This window comes from Anomaloglossus baeobatrachus, chromosome 1, assembly GCF_048569485.1.
Source record: "Anomaloglossus baeobatrachus isolate aAnoBae1 chromosome 1, aAnoBae1.hap1, whole genome shotgun sequence".
Classification (NCBI taxonomy): domain Eukaryota; kingdom Metazoa; phylum Chordata; class Amphibia; order Anura; family Aromobatidae; genus Anomaloglossus; species Anomaloglossus baeobatrachus.
The window spans coordinates 521,358,448-521,377,357 of record NC_134353.1 but is presented as its reverse complement, the minus strand read 5'-3'; the positions used below and the strand labels follow the sequence as shown (position 1 = coordinate 521,377,357).

General features: G+C 52.4%; 1 long non-coding RNA gene across 1 annotated transcript in view; it reads right to left on the bottom strand.

The window, feature by feature from the left end:
* Positions 1–18,910, bottom strand: part of LOC142295830 (uncharacterized) — a 66,377-nt gene that overhangs the window by 41,036 nt on the left and 6,431 nt on the right. The window contains exon 2 of the long non-coding RNA XR_012751553.1: positions 568–687. This is a non-coding gene — a long non-coding RNA (uncharacterized LOC142295830). The remainder of the gene's footprint in view (positions 1–567; positions 688–18,910) is intronic.

Below are 18,910 nucleotides of genomic sequence, written 5' to 3'. Positions count from 1 at the left end.
CAATTTTAATACAATTAAACTGTGTATTATTATTATTGATTATGAGAATTTTTGGTTCACTGCCTAATGCTAATAAATAAATTTAAAACAAGAATCGGTCTCAGTGTTTTTCTTCTCGGCGATTATTATATCACACAGTGACCAGGATACATCAATGATCCATCGTATTCCTGACCAGTCCCCGTCCATCATCCACGTTCCAGATCCAGTCCCCTGTCCATCATCCACTTTCCAGATCTAGTCCCCTGTCCATCATCCACATTCCAGATCCAGTCCCCTGTCCATCATCCATGTTCCAGATCCAGTCCCCTGTCCATCATCCATGTTCCAGATCCAGTCCCCTGTCCATCATCCACATTCCAGTTCCAGTCCCCTGTCCATCATCCACTTTCCAGATCCAGTCCCCTGTCCATCATCCACTTTCCAGATCTAGTCCCCTGTCCATCATCCACTTTCCAGATCCAGTCCCCTGTCCATCATCCACTTTCCAGATTACGAGTACTGAGCATGGTAGTGCCCACCTCTAACAGCAGCAGGAAAATCAGAGATCTGACTGTAAACACGTACCGGTGTGGATCACTTCTGAAGCCGGCGTTCATAGGAGATGATCATTACAGCAGTCCAGAGCAGCGCTGATACATTGTTCTGTACGGCAGAAGTTATCGGAATATCGCAGCTTCAAGTCACCTAAAGAGATTAGTAAAAACAGGAAAAAGTGAAAAAAAAAGGTTTAAAAAATGTGAAGGAAAAAAAAAGCAAATAAAACTTAAATACGGCTATGTTGATGGAAAAATAAACAAGTTTTGGATCTTGGAAGAAGAAAATGAAAAAATAAAAATGAAAAGCAGAAAATCGCCTGGTGGTGAAGGGGTTACAACTTATTTGCATGGCTAACCGGGCCAGAATGGTGAGAGCCTCGGAAAATAGCAAAATATCGCACATTTTGTAAACAATTATTGTAGTGAATGTGGAAAATGCCGTCACACATTTCTCCCATTGTGCGCAGTGTATTTTATATTGTGTGATCAGGCAGGAAAAAAAATAATAATATGGTATATATTTTTAAAGAAAAACTATTGTACATGAAACCGTCCTAAAAAGACACTTATTATTCAGGGCACTCAGTATTCAGGCTTATCACATACTGGCAAGTAGATGGCACCATGACACCACCGAGTAACTGAGCTCATGAGGGAAGCAGAGGCGGCCATCTTGTGGACGGCCCTTGTAACTGTTTAATGAAGGCGTCATACCCACAGTACACCTCTGTATGGAGCTGGAGCAGAGGCTTCTTTATAAAGAGCCTTATAATCTCCATATACAGCTGTGCAGGCAAATTCTGCACATATCCATACTTACAGAGAAACACTAGGCCTCAATTCTCAAAACGGTTCCTTGGCCCTAGCAACCAATCACAGCTTAGCTCTCACTGTTGAAACAGCTCTGGTAAAATGAAAGCTGCGCTGTGATTGGTTGCTATGGATTTCTTTGAAACAGTTTTGATAAATCTGCCCCATAATTAGAGGTAAATGAAGGCACATGAAGAGATCCAGTGTAGAAATTCCCAATTAGATGTGTATATATGTCCAAGAGAGACAAGCGAGAGAGATGGAGGGAGGGAGAGAAAAAGAGGGAGAGGGGGAGAGATTGGGGAGGGAGAGAGAGAGACGGGGGAGGGAGAGAAAGAGAGACGGGGGGAGGGAGAGAGAGAGACGGGGGGAGGGAGAGAAAAAGAGGGAGACGGGGAGATGGAGAGAGATTGGGGAGGGAGAGAGAGAGACGGGGGAGTGAGAGAAAAAGAGAGACGGGGGAGGGAGAGAGAGAGATTGGGGAGGGAGAGAGAGAGAGAGACTGGGGAGCGGGAGGGAGAGAGAGACGGGGGAGGGGGAGAAAAAGAGAGACGGGGGAGGGAGAGAGATTGGAGAGGGGAGGGAGAGAGAGATGGGGGGACGGGAGAGAGAGAGACGGGGGAGACAGAGAGACGGGGGAGAAAGAGAGAGACGGGGAGAGAGAGATGGGGGGAGGGAGAGAGACGGGGGAGGGAGAGAAAGAGACGGCGGAGAGAGAGAGACGGGGGAGGGAGAGACAGGGGGGAGGGGGAGAGAGAGATGGGGGGAGGGAGAGAGACGGGGGAGAGAGAGAAAGAGAGACGGGACGGCAGAGAGAGAGAGACGGGGACGGAGAGAGAGATTGGGGGGTGGGAGAGAGACGGGGGAGAGAGAGAAAGAGAGACTGCGGAGAGAGAGAGACGGGGACGGAGAGAGAGATTGGGGGGTGGGAGAGAGAGACGGGGGAGAAAGAGAGACGAGGGGGGAGGGGGAGAGAGAAAGACGGGGGAGGGAGAGAGACGAGGGGGGAGGGGGAGAGAGAGAGACGGGGGAGGGAGAGAGACGGGGGGAGGGAGAGAGAGACGGGGGAGGGGGAGGGAGAGAGACGGGGGAGGGCAATAGAGATAGAGAAGACACCCTCAGCAGAAGTCAAGCTGGGTTCATGCCAAACCATCCCACCACGGACCACATTTACACCCTGCAAAGCCTCATCAAGACTCCCGTCCACGGCAAAAAAATGGGAAAATATTTGCATGTTTTGTGGACTTCAAGAAGGCCTTTTGCTCAGTGTGGCACCCAGGCTTGTTCCTTAAACCTATGATATGATCAAGAACTCATTCACTGAGAACCGCTGCAGCGTGAAGGTGAACGGAAAGAGGACGGCCTTCATCCGGCAGAGCCGCGGGGTAAGACAGGGCCGCAGCCTGAGCCCAACTCTATTCAATATCTACATAAATGGACTGGCTGCAGCCCTAGAATTCTCCTCTGCCCCAGGTCTCAGCCTGCAGGACCGAGAGGTGAAGATCCTGCTGTACGCAGATGACCTCCTGCTGCTTTCCCCAACCGAGAGAGGCCTCCAAGATAGCATGGCTGTGCTAGCAACATTCAGCACCACATGGGCTTTTGTGGCGCCCCTGAGGCTTCCGTCGCCACAGGTCATTGCACCCCATCCAGCGGTGTGATGCCCCATTCTGAGAGAGGAAGAGAGTGAACTCCGGTCCCCTGGTAAATCCACACTACACCCATTGCTAGGAACACACTGGGACCAGGGAAAGTGGCAGACAGCCCTCCCATGCTGCATGCTGGGAGGGGTCGTAAGACCCATCCCTGCTCCTATAGGGTAGAACAGAGCAAATGGGGAGGTGGGAGGAGCCATCTGAGAGCAGGGACAGAGAGGAAGGTCTAGGTTAGTCAGTCTACCTCAGGGAAGGAGAATGTGAAGAGCCAGCATGTAGTTGGGGAAGAAGAACGAGAGAAAGGAGGGAGGAGGAGGCCTGCTGGAGGCAGGCAAGGAGGAAGAAAGAAAGAAAGAAAGAAGGAAAGAAAGCTCCAAGTCAGACAGGAGCAGAGAAACAGAAGGAGACGCTTCCTGGTGAAGATCCTGGGACCCAGAGGTCCAGGTGACACCACGTAGAAGACAGAAGGAGTCGCAGGGCCACGGGTAGTCTGTATAGCTGTCGGGGCAGTTTAGAGCTAGGGTGGCCTGTTCCACAAGAACATCGGTGGAGGGATCAAGCTGCGACAGGGGACGGTCCCTAGAGACTGGAGGAGTGCAAAGATCATCTCCAAACAGTAAAAACCGAGGCCCAGGGAACGTTGTAGACTCCCCGGGCCAGAACCCATAGCAGAACTTCCAGAAAAGGGGTAATCAGCCGACAGGTGACCCTCCAGCCTGGAGGCTGCAGTGGAGGCCAAGCCAGGTTTATCCTATTAAAGGCAAGGCTAAGGAAGACAGCAGAAGAAAGAGACACTAAGAGAAGGGTACCGGCTTTCACTCTCAGAATCACCCAGAAACGGCGGAGGTCCCTGACAGTGGTCCCAGCAGTCCAAGGGTCCCTACAGCGCTGTGACAAGAAGTGTGAGTAAAGAACTTGAACTGCACCCTTGAAGTGGTCTCTGTTATTTCAACTGCATAGACATTCACAAGCACCATCTGTGCCCCGGGCATTGCTCCACCTGTGGGGAGCAGTACCACCATTGCTGCCATAACATCATCCCGGAGGCCTCACACAGCAGCGGCGGCTTAATAGCCGCATACCACAGGTGGCGTCACGAACACAAACTTATTCATTAAGCCACATATTATACTGACACCCACCAGGGCCACGGAGCCGGGCCCAGCCACCACTGACTACCACCGGACTAGTCCGGCCCAGCACCGGGTGTCCCATAGCCCTGGGGTGGGCGAGTCAATTTCACATCAACCAAAAGATCAAAGTCATGGTGTTTCAGAAGAGGAATAATAACGAAACCTCCACTCCCTGCCTCACACTAAATGGCGCCGCGCTGAAGAAGACCAGCAGCTATGTGGCGCCCTGGACAAGCCACGTCGTCACAGAACAACACCAACACACCCCACACCCCGGTTAGGCACACCAAAGTCAAACACAAATCCTTGTTGCCTTCCTCCAGGGGCTGATGTCCACACCAGGGGGTGGGCCAGGCGGTTGGTCCCGCCCACCGAGGAGTTCACGGTCCTGGAGGCGGGAAAAGCAGTGGCAGATCAATTAGGGAAGTGGAGAGTGAGGTGGTAGCTGAGCAGACTGACAGCGTCCGGTTGTGTGGCCCGGACGGTACAGCAAGGTTGTCAGACGGTGGTAACCGTCTGCAGGAGAGGCCGATTGGAGCAAACCGTAAGGACCGTGGACGGGCGGTGGCCCGGTGGTACCGGACCAGTGAGCAAAGAGAAGCCAGCACCATGCGGCAGGGCTTACGGACCCCGACAAGGCTAGGAGACGCCGTTGAAATTGTCAAATCCGTTAGCGAAGGGAACCTCCGGGGTTTCCCAGCAGCCAAGTCCCGATTGAAGGCAACAGCTCAAACCATAGAGGGAAACACAGTCACCGCCAAGGCTACAGTTCCCAGGGCCAGAGCCTGCGGGCAAAAGGGGCTCCTTCAGCACCCATCCAAGCTGGGGAGCGGGTTACCGGTGGGAACCCATTGGAACCGTACACAAAACACAGGTGCAGGGAAAGGCAGTCACCATCAACCTGCCGGCAGGAGAGACACCGCAGCCGTCTGTGGGACCCGTCCAGCCAGCCGTTTGTTTTACCGGAGACTTTGTATTCATCATTGGCTGAGTGAGTACCACCGTACCGTGCGGCACAGCGCTGCCCCCGCGACCCTGCACCTCGCCAGGCCCCGTAACCCGCCTGCTATACATCCCTACCCCTCACCGGGCCCCGGGACAACCAAACCCCCTACCCACGGAGGGGAGAAAACAACATCCTAGCTGCTCCCTGTCATCGCTCCCGAGATCCCCGTCCAGAGCAGCGGTGGTGTCACAACCTCACCACAACCGTGGGTGGCGTCACGGACAATAAATCCCCAATACCATAGCCCCCTTTTCACTCACGGGCGAGGAGCGCCGCTCGAGTCCCCGGGATCCGGCCCACCGCTCGAGCCACCACCGAGCAGCAGCCGGACCCGAGCAGTTGGTGAGCGCAGCGTCCCCTCCCCGCCCGCGACATACACGCTCAATATCGCTAGAAATTGCTAGCAATATCGTCCGCGTGTAAAGCCCGCTTAACTCTAAGGAATACCAGCTCCTTTGAAACCTTTGTAAATATACTCAGGGACTGGTGTAATGAGTCAAAAGAGCAGTATGAAACATCAGAAAATGTATCTGCTGTGTATAGACCTCAGAGAAGAGGATATGTTATATATTGGTATAAATGTGGCAGACCAGGACACATTAAACGTTATTGTAATGCACCTGACATATACCAGAGCCAAAGAGCCATTCATTGCTCCAGGAAATTGATAGTGCTGAGGCTGAGGAGGAACTTGTCACCAACAATACACAATTTACAGAGATATATGAAAACATATGTGAGGTAAAAGCCCACCCTGATACCAGTGCACCAAAGCCGCAGACAATGCAGAGCCCAAAGCCTGAGAAAGGAGAGACTGGAAAATAGCAGGAGACGCCATATTGTAGACCCCAAAATGAAGGTGCCAATATCCCTGTGTTCAGTCTATTGGAAAGTCAATGATTCTGTCTATTCTGGAGCTGGTCACAAATTGCTCTACCGCTCTTGTTAACTAAGGGTGGCTTTACATGCTGCGATATCCGGCCCGATATCGCTAGCATGCGACCCACCCCCATCGTTTGTGCGAAACGGGCATATCGCTGCCCGTCACGCAGAAAATCTGGCACCCCTATTGGGGGGTGCTACTGCTATGGACAATAAGAAGCACGCTGCCACTTTAAGAGACAGAAACCTCCCCGTGTTGAGGGGTAATGGAATGTTCTGCTCCCCCTGCAGAAAGTGTGCTAATGGACAGCCCAAGTGTAAGAAGAGAAGTGAGTTTCTGTTTTGATTTTATAAGCGTGTGAAGGAACACACAGCCGGTGTGTCTCGGAGGATTGGAGTTTTCTTCTGAATCGAGAGAGAGACTTGCAGATAACAGGGAACCAGCGAGGAATCTGAAGCAAGAAGAAGATTTTGATCTCCTTAACCTGGCCCAGGAGACGTGCGCACCTTCAGATGAGACTATTGTTGAGGGGCCCCCGGGACTGGATCCACGTCCCCAGCATCACTGTGAGTTGAATATTGTGCACATACTAGGGGCTAAAGTAGGCTTCAGTAGGTAGTACACGGCATCCGTGTGGCCCGTTTAGCAGAGGCCAGAGAGGTTATGTGTAGAGTAGCATTGTACCTGACTGTTTTTGTGTTTCTTGAACCTGTAATAGTTGGAGCACCGTGCTATTGAGTGGACCAACTAGAGAATACAAAAGTGTTGTTAAATCACGTTTTGCCACTGTATACCCCGTGCCTGAACCTGCCTTCTCCATATCTTTCCCCGCCTGTTAATAAATATACCCTTGTTGTTCGCACCTCGTCTTGTGTACTGTAACTTACTCTGCACTGCGGTGGTCCTCTCGGCCATCGCTTCACCCCTGTCACACATACGTACCTGCATATCGACGTCGCTGTGACCGGCGTACCGCCTCCTTTCTAAGGGGGCGGTCCGTTCGGCGTCACAGCGACGTCACTAAGCGGCCGCCTAATGAAAGCGGAGGGGCGGAGATGAGCGGGACGTAACATCCCGCCCACCTCCTTCCTTCCGCATTGTGGCCGGAGGCAGGTAAGGAGATGTTCCTCGTTCCTGCGGCGTCACATGTAGCAATGTGCACTGCCGCAGGAACAAGGAACAACTTCGCCCCTGCGACAGCAGCGATAACTGGCAGCGGACCCCCATGTCAACGAGGAGCGATTTTTGGACGTTTTTGCAATGATCCAAAATCGCTCCTAGGAGTCACACGCTACGACATCGCTACAGCGGCCGGATGTGCGTCACAAAATCCGTGACCCCAACGAGATCGCTGTAGCGAAATCGTAGCGTGTAAAGCCCGCTTAAAGGCCAAGTCACACTAAACAACTTACCAGCGATCCCAACAACGATCCAACCTGATAGGGATCGCTGGTAAGTTGCTAGGAGGTCGCTGGTGAGATGTCACACTAAGCGACGCTCCAGCGATCCCACCAGCAACCTGACCTGGCAGGGATCGCTGGAGCGTCGCTACACGAGTTGCTGGTGATCTCACCAGCAACCAGTGACCAGCCCCCAGCCAGCAGCGCCGCGTGAAAGCGATCCTGCGCTTGGTAACTAAGGTAAATATCGGGTAACCAACCCGATATTTACCTTGGTTACCAGCGCACACCGCTTAGCGCTGGCTCCCTGCACACCTAGCCACAGTACACATCGGGTTAATTACCCAATGTGTACTCTGCTACGTGTGCAGGCAGCAGGAGCCGGCTTCTGCAGACGCTGGTAACCACGGTAAACATCGGGTAACCAAGAAGCCCTTACCTTGGTTACCTGATATTTAGCTTCGTTACCAGCGTCCTCGCTCTCACGCTGCCAGTGCCGGCTCCCTGCTCCCTGCACACATAGCCACAGTACACATCGGGTAATTAACCCACACACCCCCATCCCCTGTGAGGTCACACACGTCACCCGAAAGGGAGACCTGATGCCTCCCTCAGGGATAGTAGAGCAAACCAGGTGGGCGGAGTCAGGCGGAAAGGCATGCCCACCGAGGAGACTACTGTCCTGGGGCAGGAAGTTCAAACAGAAAGAGGTTAGACAAGTTTGGAGTTGACAGTGAGGGGTAGAGGAGCAGCTGTCAGGGATCCGGGTAGGAGCCTGGGCCTCTTAGAGAACGTCAGGCAGGCAGACGGTGGTGGCCGTCTGCAGGAGTACCGGTACAGCAACCGGCGGAACCGTACGGACCGGGCCTGGGTTGGAGCCCGCCGGTCCCGAACCGGGGAGTCAACCGTGTACCGGAGCACCAACAGGAGGGTACTCAGGCCCCGTCCTAGCTTAGAAGCCACTGAGTATAGGCAAATTGACTGATTGCTGGCCGGACCTCACGGGTTCATCCACACCCAAAGTCCCGAAAGAAGGCAAAAGCCCACCGAGACCGGGTGAGCGCCACCACCAAGGGCCAAACACCGACGGGCCAGCGCCTGCGGGCAACTCAACGCCGGGGAGCGGGCTACCACTGCTGAGGCAGGGGGGCCGAAACACAAACATGCAGAGGTGCACGGGAAAAGGGGCCACCATCAACCCCACAGGGGACATCAGCAGCCGGCCGCGGGGACCGACCACTTCCGAACTTTGGTTTACCAGTGACTCTGAGTGTGAATCAATCGTGAGTACACCAGTGCCATCCGGGCACGATGCTACACCGCGGCACGGCGCCCTGCACCCCGACGACAACATCAGCCCTTACAGTCCCCCGCCGGGCCCCGGGACATACCGCCCCTACCCACGGAGGGGCTAACATCTCAGCTAACATCGCAACACCGATCCCGGACGAGCCCACCATCACTTCAGCCGCAACGGTGGTGCATCCCCCGTCACCACGACCCGTGGGTGGCGTGACGAATCGTTACATAACCATCACCCCCCACCGCCTCCCCTTAACAAGAGCGACGTGGCCCCCGGTCCGGAGGCGCTCGTGCCACCGAGAAACCGAGCCCGGACCTCGAGCGGCTCGGCCCGAGCAAGCGGCCGGGCCCCTCTCAGGGCGGTACAGAAGCACAGTGGATGGGATTTCTAGAAATCCTCTGCCCACAGTGCGTGTACAGCTCACAGCGAACACTGACCTGTGGTGCGGCTTCCTGAGCCCTGGGATGTTAATTTATTGCTGTGTCTCCACAGAAAGAATAGAAGAGAGACCACAGTGGCCCGAACCCTGACTGTGGGCACCGGCCGCTGTGGTCCCTGCGGAGAGCACTCACAGCCCCACAGGAGAGGACGTGTCCAGGACACAACATGTCCAGACCGTGGGCACAATCTTATAGTGTATTGTGGTGTATGTGTAAAACATTTGTATTTTTAGGGCACAACACTAAAGGCCCTGTCACACACAGAGATAAATCTTTGGCAGATCTGTGGTTGCAGTGAAATCATGGACATATTGTTCCATTTGTATGTAGCCACAAAACTGGCACTGATTGTCCACAATTTCACTGCAACCACAGATCTGCCAAAGATTTATCTCTGTGTGTGACAGGGCCATAAGTCTATAAGGGCGAGTGTCCACCATCAGGTGTCTTCACGGTCTGGACACAGCGTGCTTTCTCTGGTGGAGACGCCAGTGGAGCACCCCACAGGGCCTGGGGGTTACTCGTCGCCGGGCCGGTGAAGGGTCAGGGGGATGGATGTCACAGGTGGCCTGCCCGGTTTCGTGACCCCGAGGTGTCCACGGAGAAGGGGGGATGGATGGAATGATTTTGTGACGCCACCTGCGGTATGCGGCCAGGGATTAGCCGCTGCTGCTGTCGCTGTCTTCTGGAGCAGATGGTAATTGCAGGTAAGATGGTTTGGCTCCCCTCAGGTGGAGTAGGCCCCGGGGAGGATAATGAGGGGGGTAGTGGCTGTTGGCGCCGGTAATAAGAGTCCGAGTCGGCTGCTGCGGTTCCAGGTGTCTTTACTAACAGTCTTTGTATTGCCCGGGAGGCACCGGACACCGCCGTGTTGGGCCCCGTCGACCTCAGATGAGTTGGAGGAAGCCACCGATGTTTAGAAAGTGTGCTAGGGGTGTCCCTTCAGGAGAGGGGAACGCGTGAGCATCTCGCTCCAAGCCGCAGGCCCCATGAGAAGAAAAAGGAGAATGGTGTCGTGTCGCCAGAACTGAAGCCCCGACTTGACTGCCGGGTGTGTGTGTGTGTGTGATGCTCCTCTTCTATCCCAAGTGGAACCCGTCCCCCAGGTGGTAGTCCTAGTGACCGGGAAAGTCCCAAGCTTCGTGATGGCCACCCCCTGCCTACCCTAGTCCGGCTCCCCAGTGAGAAGGCGCCTAAGCTGTATGTAAAATGTATGTGGAACACCGGTGATTAACCCCCTCCTTACCCGAGGTGAATACTGCACCTTAAATGAGGTGCAGTACCCTGTGGTAACTGGAGTTGCAGGGGCGCCACACTAATTTCTTGGAGATTTCTATAAATCCATCCACTGTGCTTATACTGTACAACGCAGCATTTTGGAATCAGTGAAAACACTTTGCATCCAAGACGCTGCTGACACTGATCGTGGGCACGGACCCTAAGGGCTCGTTCACATAAGTGTTAGGGAATTTCATTTGTCTTTCCATGTTTATGAAAAAAAAAGTGAAATTAACCCCTGCACTGTGATGTAGCTATGTGACCACCTTATGGCCTCCTTCACGTGCCTGTGTACCGTATTTGGTACGTGTTGTATCAGCTTTTTTTATGGGTACCATATGTACCCATTATAGCATATGGTGCTGCTCGCATGTCCGTGTGTTTACACAGACCGTGTGTGATCCCTACGGAGACATCTGGGTTTTTTTTCCCAGCAGCGCAGATGACAAGGGCTAATAGAAGCCTATGGGGCCGTGAAAAACATGTACAGCACACAGATAGCATCAGTGTATAGTCCGTGTGCCAGCCGTGTTCCGTATGAGTTTAACATTGAAAATATAGGAGAAGCTTTGTATTGTTGTACATGTAGTAAGCTGGGTTATGGTACTCTATCTATGAAGTAAGCGTGGTTTTGCTCCTATATCAATACAATAAGCTCAGTTATGGTACCATAGTTAAGCAGTAAGCTTAGTTCTGTTACTATGTATATGCAGTCAGCATATTCTTTTCCCCTAGCTATGGAGGAGGTTTGGTTCTGTTGCTGTTTCTATGTTGTAAACCAAGTACAATTTTGTTGTATGGGTACAGTAAGCTCAGTTCTGCTCCCTTATCTCTGTAGTAAGCTCAGTTCTGCTCTCTTATCTCTGTAGTAAGCTCAGTTCTGCTCTCTTATCTCTGTAGTAAGCTTGATTCTGCTCCCTTATCTCTGCAGTAAGCTTGGTTCTGCTCTCATATCTCTGTAGTAAGCTTGGTTCTGCTCCCTTATCTCTGTAGTAAGCTTGGTTCTGCTCCCTTATCTCTGTAGTAAGCTTGGTTCTGCTCCCTTATCGTTGCAGTAAGCTCAGTTCTGATCTTGTGTCTCTGTAGTAAGCTTGGTTCTGCACCCTTATCTCTGTAGTAAGCTCAGTTCTGCTCCCTTATCTCTGTAGTAAGCTTGGTTCTGCTCCCTTCTCTCTGCAGTAAGCTCAGTTCTGCACCCTTATCTCTGTAGTAAGCTTGGTTCTGCTCCCTTATCTCTGTAGTAAGCTTGGTTCTGCTCCCTTATCTCTGTAGTAAGCTTGGTTCTGCTCTCATATCTCTGTAGTAAGCTTGGTTCTGCTCCCTTATCTTTGCAGTAAGCTCAGTTCTGATCTTCTATCTCTGTAGTAAGCTTGGTTCTGCACCCTTATCTCTGTAGTAAGCTTGGTTCTGCTCCCTCATCTCTGTAGTAAGCTTGGTTCTGCTCCCTTATCTCTGTAGTACGCTTTGTTCTGCACCCTTATCTCTGTAGTAAGCTTGGTTCTGCTCCCTTATCTCTGTAGTAAGCTTGGTTCTGCACCCTTATCTCTGTAGTAAGCTTGGTTCTGCTCCCTTATCTATATAATAAGCTTGCTTCTGCACCCTTATCTCTGTAGTAAGCTCGGTTCTGCTCCCATATCTGTGTAGTAAGCTTGGTTCTGCTCCCTTATCTCTGTAGTAAGCTCGGTTCTGCTCCCATATCTCTGTTGTAAGCTCGGTTCTGCTCCCATATCTCTGCAGTAAGCTCAGTTCTGTTCCTATATCTCTGTAGTAAGCTCCTTGCAGTTCCCATATCTATGTAGTCATATTGGTTCTGTTGCAGTATCTATGTAAGCAGTAAGCGCGGTTCTGTTCCAATATATATGCACCAGTCTGTTCATAAAGTCTGTTACCACTGCTGTTTTAATTCAGCGGCCAGAGATAAACAGACCAAAGATAGGCCACTGCAACTTGAGGGCCACTGCCTTATGATTGCCCCCCGGGTAAAATGTGCCAGCCCCTGTTTACATTGCACCAAAAATACCATGTAAAGAAATGAAAAATGAAGAAAATCACAGATTTATTACTCCGAACTGTTCCTTTAAATTGTTTTGTTCCCAAACTACAACCCTATCATGCTTTTCATGCTGGGAGTTGTAGTTTAGCAATAGCTAGAGGGACGCAAGTTGTAAAGTGTAAGATATTATATGTTAGGATTAAATAAACATGGCTGACAAGCGCCACCCTTGCCCACAGGCTGTGTGTGTGTATATCTATGCAATTCGCTTTTCTTTTTTCTATGTCTTAATGGAAATTATTGGTAATAAAGAGTTAAAAAAAAAAAAGAATAGTCTGAGACACAGAAGAAGTAGGGTTGCTGAGGGGTGTGTTGCATAGCTCCCCTCAGAGGGACCGACCGGGAGGAGTGCTTAAGAGCTCTCCCGGGACCGACTGAGAGAGTGCCAGAACATTAGGGACTCACAGGACCGCGGTCGCTGGAGGGCGTGCTTTAGAGCTCCTTCAGTTAGGACCGGGCAGACTGGAAGAAGCAGGAGACGACCGGTGGAGCTGGTGAGACAGAGGAGAAACACGGGAGAGCCTAACAGCGCCTTCGGGACCGGCGCAGTCAGGGTGCAGAACCCTAGGGTGGCGTACACTCCACGTTGCGCCATTAGAATCTGCAGGGAAGGGGGATTTCATGTCCCATTGCCCACCACAAAGGTCCCGGGGCACAGCAGCATATAGAGTCAGGCGTCAAGACCACGGTCAGCCCACAAATGATTTGCGCTGCCTACGAAGGGGACGGGAACTAAACCCGAGGACACTGGGGTCCCCAAGTAGCTTCACACCATGGGAATCCACACTACAGAGCGCAAGGAAGGACGGTCTCACACTGCACAACACCGGTGGTGGCCTCTGAATCATCCGAGATCGGCTGGGGCCCATCACGGCAGAAACCGGCACTCCAAGGGTGACGACCTGACAGTGAGTTAAAGAACTTTGTCCGCAGTCCTGGTGTCATCCTGTCATTGCCGGCGTCGTTACCACGAGCTCTGGCCCCGATGACTGCTACTCCCCCCACCATCGTCCTCCCTGGAGCCGAGCTCTACCTGTGGGGAGCTGGACCATCTGATCTGCGTGACCATCCGCCCCAGAGGAGAGCAACATCTCACAGCGGTGGCTGATCGTTGGCCGCATACCACGAGTGGCGCTGCAAAGCAAACCCCATCATCCCCCATAACGGTCACCCTTGCACTCTTTTATTGACACCGACGGGGCCACAGAGCCGGGTCAGACCATTCACAGCAACTCCAAATACTACTGGCCCAGTGATGAGTAGCCCTGAGGCCCCGTGGGCGCGACACTAACATCACCAGGGAGCAATGTGGCTAAAATATGATGGGGCACTGTGGTTAATATTATTAGGGGCAATATGGTTGTAATGTGATGGGGCACTGTGGCTAACATTATCAGGGGCCAATGAGGCTGGAAAGTGATGGGGAACTGTGACTAATATCATTAGGGGTCAATGTGGCTGTAACGTGATGGGGCACTGGGGACAACGTGGCAGGACAGTGATGGGGCACTGAGACTAATATCATTAGGGGCCAATGTGGCTGTAACGTGGTGGGGCACTGTAGCCAATATCGTTAAGGGGCAATGTGGCAGGAAAGTGATGGGGCACTGTAGCTAACATCATCACGGGGCAATATGGCTGGAATGTGATGGGGAACTGTGGTTAATATTGTCAGGGGTCAATGAGGCTGGAAAGTGATGGAGCACTGTGACTAATATCATCAGGGGGCAATGTGGCTGGAACGTGATGGGGAACTGGGACTAACTTTGTCAGGGGGCAATGTAGCTGTAATGTGATGAAGCGCTGTGGCTAATATCGCCAGGAGGCAAAGTGGCTAGAATGTGTAATTGATAAGAGCACCAGATCAGGGAGCTGATATCGGGAGGGGGGGGCAGTGGGTTGTGACTGAGGATGGACTCTAACTGTCCAAGATGTGGCTTACCAAATGCCCATCCCATATATGATGCCCCTGAGGCTTCAGTCTCCACAGGGTACTGCATTTCACTTAAGGTGCGGTACTCATCCTGGATCCAGAGGAGGTCAGTACCGGCTCCACTACACACAAACTCATACACACAATCAGGTTGCCCTCCCCATTGGGGACTGGGCTAGGGTCAGATCTGAAGATAGTCACCAAACATGGGGGGGCTGCCACCCACTAGTTACAGGGAACTAGTGGAGGAGCAGACACCAGGGGGAGTTAGGCGCAACACGAGTTAGGAGTTCTCCAGCAGGAGAGGAAAGGAGCAGACGGGTTTCTCAGTAGCTCCTATGGGACGGAGGAGTTAATACGGTCGCTTAGGGGAGAGCTTCATTGCTCCCTCGGGACCGGCGGAGAAGCAAGGTGCAGAGTCCTAGAGTGGAACAGACTTCAAGCTGGATCACCAGAATCTGTAGGGCAGGGGGATTGTATGTCCCTCTGACCACCACTAGTTCCCGGAGCTCAGTGGCACATAGGGCCTGTAGTTGTGATTAGAAAGACCCCACTGTGGACCCGTGTCACCTGCACACGGGACGGAAGCCATAACTACAAGGAACGGGATCCCCAAGTAGCTTTAGGCCACAAGAATTCATCTTCAAAAAGCGCAAACAGGAAGGGCCCTCGGACTTCCGGATTGTTATAGACCTCCAAAGGATCCGGGATCGGCTGGGGCCCATCACGGCAGAGACCGGTACCCTGAGGCTCCATTGGAACTGTAAGTAAAGATACCTGGACCCGCAGCAGCTGACTCAGCCTCTTATTGCTGGCGTCCCGCGCTTCGGCGCTAGACATCACTACAACCCTCATCCTCCTCCCCGGGGCCCGCTCCACCTGTGGGGAGCAGAAACATCCTTGCTGCGACACCATCAACCCCGGAGGACATCACCTGCAGCGGTGGCTAATCCCTGGCCGCATACCATAGGTGGCGTCACGAGACAAGCTATTCCCATCCTCTCATCCACCATCATCCTTCCCTTTTTATTGTATGCCTCGGGGCCACGAAGCCGGGCAGGGCCACCCGTGACATCCACAGACCTGATATCACTGGCCCGGCGACGAGTAACACTTGACCCCTTGCCCCGTGGGTGCTACACATACACATGATGTGGGAACACAGGGCAATTGGCCCATTTTGGAATGATGTTTTGGACATAATCCATACATTTTATGGTATAGTAATGAATCCTCATCCCAAATTATGTATATTGGGTATTATTCCAGATTTTCCTGCAGAGGATCTGGTAGTAACCAGTATATCCAGAATCATGTATATTGCTAGAAAAACTATTTCTCACTGGATACAACCTTCCTCCCCATCCACAGGTGAATGTATTAAGAATCAATGGCTGATTTGTTTAGAAAAAAAGTGTATAAAAAAAGAAATGCAATTAAAAAGTTCAAAAATATCTGGGGCCCATGGATTAATGCCCCGGGTTACTCTCAAATATCCTATTGCTGGAAAATAATTTTGTGAAAGCATGGAAATCTAATTTCTCCTTTCTAGGCTATGTCTGGACTTTGTAACTGGACAGTGGGGACTGTGACGACATGAACTCTCATGGGTTAAAGTTTCTTAAAATCCAGCCAGACAGCATGATAGATTGTCTATAGATGGGGGGGGGGGGAAGTCCCTCATTGTTTTTACAAGACTCTTGTTGACTCAATGTAATTGTGTTGGCCACTGAAAGCCAGACGTATTGTTCTCCAGACTTTTCCAGTAATCATTGTAGTTGTGTATTGATAATGTAATTACCTTAGTAGCCATTGTCTAGTCGGTGACAATGGTCTACATGTAGATATACTGAGTCTTTGGCTATGTGCGCACGTTGCGTACTAGCCCTGCAGAAATTTCTGCAGCGATCTGAAGAGCACACGTGCGCTTCAAATCGCTGCAGAAAATGTCCGTAGAAAAAAAAAAAAAAAGCCGATTCCATGCGCTCTGCCTGCAGCTCCTGCCATAGACAGAGCAGGGGCTGCCGGCAAAGCGCACGGAAGAAGTGACATGTCACTTCTTGAACGCAGCGCTTCGGGCAGCAGCCGAAGCGCTGCGCTCTAAGACGCCACGTGCGCACGGCCCCTGCACAATCTCCATAGATTGTGCAGGGGACGCAGGACGCATGCAGTTACGCTGCGCTACAAAGCGCAGCGTAACTGCATGAATTACGCACACGTGCGCACAAAGCCTTTCTATGCACATCATTTAAATGAACATTATCCATGCAGCTTGAAATTCATCCAATGGGAGAAGCAATCTTGTCCAACCAATCGATGAGGACTCAGTGTATCCTAAGGGAAGGTTATGGCTATAAAAGGGACTTCTTTAAGCCACCAGGGTTGATGAAGGTTGTTGGATGCTGATGGATCCAGTCTAAGCTCTTCGGAGCTGACTAGAGGATCAGGATATCTTATGGCTTCAATCTAGGGGCTCCGGTTCCGGTTGGAGACCATATCCACAGCCTAGGGATTTCGACTCCGGCTGCCAGGAGTGTAACATCATACCAGGACTACCTAAGGAGGACACTCAGGTTGGGACAGTTCAGTCACCTGTTACAGACTTTGCAGACCTTACACAGCTTCCTGAATCTGGCATTATTCCTTTCTCGGTGGGTGCCCGCCAAAAGCGGGGTGCTGCTGGATTGGAGTAAATAGCCCTGGAACCTCTGAGGCATGGACATTCTAAATCCCTGGTGAGCCAGCGGAAGGGTGAGACTCTGTTGCCTGTTACATTTGTGTGTTTTGCTGGTTATGTGTTATGTGCCGTTAATTGTTTGGGGATCCAATAAAGTCTAATTATTGTGGTTCCCTCACCCTGTGTTGTCTGAGTAGTGTTCCGCCCACGGTTAAGGAGGCCGGCGTTCAGTTGGGATGAGCCCTGAGCCACGCTGTCTTTCTAAAGGCGGCGGGTTTTAGTGGACGAGAGCACCCACTGAGCCCCGTGTCTCCACCATTGGTGGCAGCAGTGGGATGGGCAGCCCGACCATCGAGCCAGCGATTACAGTGTCGTCGGAGTTGACTGCCAAATTCGACGTACGAGACACCCTGGCGAGACATAGTCCGGAACTTAGTGCGATGTCTCTCAGGTGTTATGGTAAAAAGGGCCAACAAAGTGTCCTTAATAATTCTGTAGTCCAAGCAGTCCTGAGGCCCAAGTGATCGGACAGCCTCCTGGGCCCGGACCGGCAAGCTTGTCCAGAAGTATTTGGACCACTCATCTGTGGGCAACTGGTGCATACGCATTAGCATCTCAAAGTTTTGCAAGTGTTCACCTATCTCAGTGCTGGAATCATTAAACACTGGCACATCCCTGTAGCGAAGATGACTTCCTTGGTGGTGGTCTATCCTGGAGGTAGGTGCTGATGGTGAGGAAATTGGAAATCCAAACACAAATTGCAGAACACCAGCCCTCTCTTCCCTTGAAGTTGTAACTGGACAGTGGGGACATTACAAGAGAGACTTACAGGGCTATCACAGAAGGGGCTGGCTGTGGGGACATTACAAGAGGGGCTGGCTGTGGGGACATTACAAGAGGGGCTGGCTGTGGGGCCATTACAAGAGGGGCTGGCTGTGGGGCCATTACAAGAGGGGCTGGCTGTGGGGACATTACAAGAGGGGCTGGCTGTGGGGACATTACAAGAGGGGCTGGCTGTGGGGACATTACAAGATGGGCTGGCTGTGGGGCCATTACAAGAGGGGCTGGCTGTGGGGACATTACAAGAGGGGCCGGCTGTGGGGCCATTACAAGAGGGGCTGGCTGTGGGGCCATTACAAGAGGGGCTGGCTGTGGGGACATTACAAGAGGGGCTGGCTGTGGGGACATTACAAGAGGGGCTGGCTGTGGGGACATTACAAGAGGGGCTGGCTGTGGGGACATTACAAGAGGGGCTGGCTGAGGGGACATTACAGAGAGGCTGGCTGTGGGGCCACTACAAGAGGGGCTAGCTGTGGGGACATTACAAGAGGGGCTGGCTGTGGGGACATTACAAGAGGGGCCGGCTGTGGGGACATTACAAGAGGGGCTGGCTGAGGGGCCATTACAAGAGGGGCTGGCTGTGGGGCCATTACAAGAGGAGCTGGCTGTGGGGCCATTACAAGAGGGGCTGGCTGTGGGGACATTACAAGAGGGGCTGGCTGTGGGGACATTACAAGAGGGGCTGGCTGTGGGGGCATTACAAGAGGGGCTGGCTGTGGGGACATTACAAGAGGGGCTGGCTGTGGGGGCATTACAAGAGGGGCTGGCTGTGGGGACATTACAAGAGGGGCTGGCTGTGGGGACATTACAAGAGGGGCTGGCTGTGGGGACATTACAAGAGGGGCTGGCTGTGGGGACATTACAAGAGAGATTTACAGGGCTATCACAAGAGCGTCTGTCTGTGGGGACATTACAAGAGGGGCTGGCTGTGGGGACATTACAAGAGCGTCTGTCTGTGGG